This window comes from Schistocerca piceifrons, chromosome 3 (genome assembly GCF_021461385.2).
Source record: "Schistocerca piceifrons isolate TAMUIC-IGC-003096 chromosome 3, iqSchPice1.1, whole genome shotgun sequence".
NCBI lineage: Eukaryota > Metazoa > Arthropoda > Insecta > Orthoptera > Acrididae > Schistocerca > Schistocerca piceifrons.
In genome coordinates this window covers 149129470-149130224 of record NC_060140.1, presented here as the reverse complement: position 1 = coordinate 149130224, position 755 = coordinate 149129470, and the positions used below count along the sequence as shown (strand labels likewise).

Below are 755 nucleotides of genomic sequence, written 5' to 3'. Positions count from 1 at the left end.
AACTGTGTGCCCGACCGAGACTCGAACTCGGGACCTTCGCCGTTCGCGGGCAAGTGCTCCACGAACTGAGCTACCGAAGCACGACTCATTCCCGGTACTCACAGCTTTACTTCTGCCAGTACCTCGTCTCCTACCTTGCAAACTTTACAGAAGCTCTCCTGCGAACCTTGCAGAACTAGCACTCCTGCAGAGTGAAAATCTCATTCTGGAAACATCCCCCAGGCTGTGGCTAAGCCATGTCTCCGCAATATCCTTTCTTTCAGGAGTGCTAGTTCTGCAAGGTTCGCAGGAGAGCTTCTGTAAAGTTTGGAAGGTAGGAGACGATGTACTGGCAGAAGTAAAGCTGTGAGTACCGCCCGTGAGTCGTGCTTCGGTAGCTCAGTTGGTAGAGCACTTGCCCCCGAAAGGCAAAGGTCCCGAGTTCGAGTCTCGGTCGGGCACACAGTTTTAATCTGCCAGGAAGTTAAAGTCAAAATGTTTTCCCCACCTCTCGAAAGAGCTAAGGCTTACCATAGCTGAAGGATTCCATAACAGGGCCAAATTTCCTCATAGTGTGGGTGCAGTGGACGAAAAGTACATCAGAATTATAAAACCCACTTCCAGTGGCTCACTCTACTATAATTATGTGAACTATTTTTCCATTTTGTTGTTAGCTGTTTGTGATTCGATGTGCAAATTCTTGTTTATAGACGTTGGAGCGTATGGTAAATCGTCCGACTCAACTGTGTTTCGTAATTCAGTGTTAAATAAAAAAA

General features: G+C 47.3%; 1 non-coding gene across 1 annotated transcript; it reads left to right on the top strand.

Annotated features, from left to right (window-relative positions):
- Positions 1 to 366: 366 nt before the first annotated feature.
- On the top strand, positions 367 to 441 carry Trnas-cga. Its single transcript has one exon. It is a non-coding gene; the product is annotated as a tRNA-Ser (tRNA).
- Positions 442 to 755: the final 314 nt, after the last annotated feature.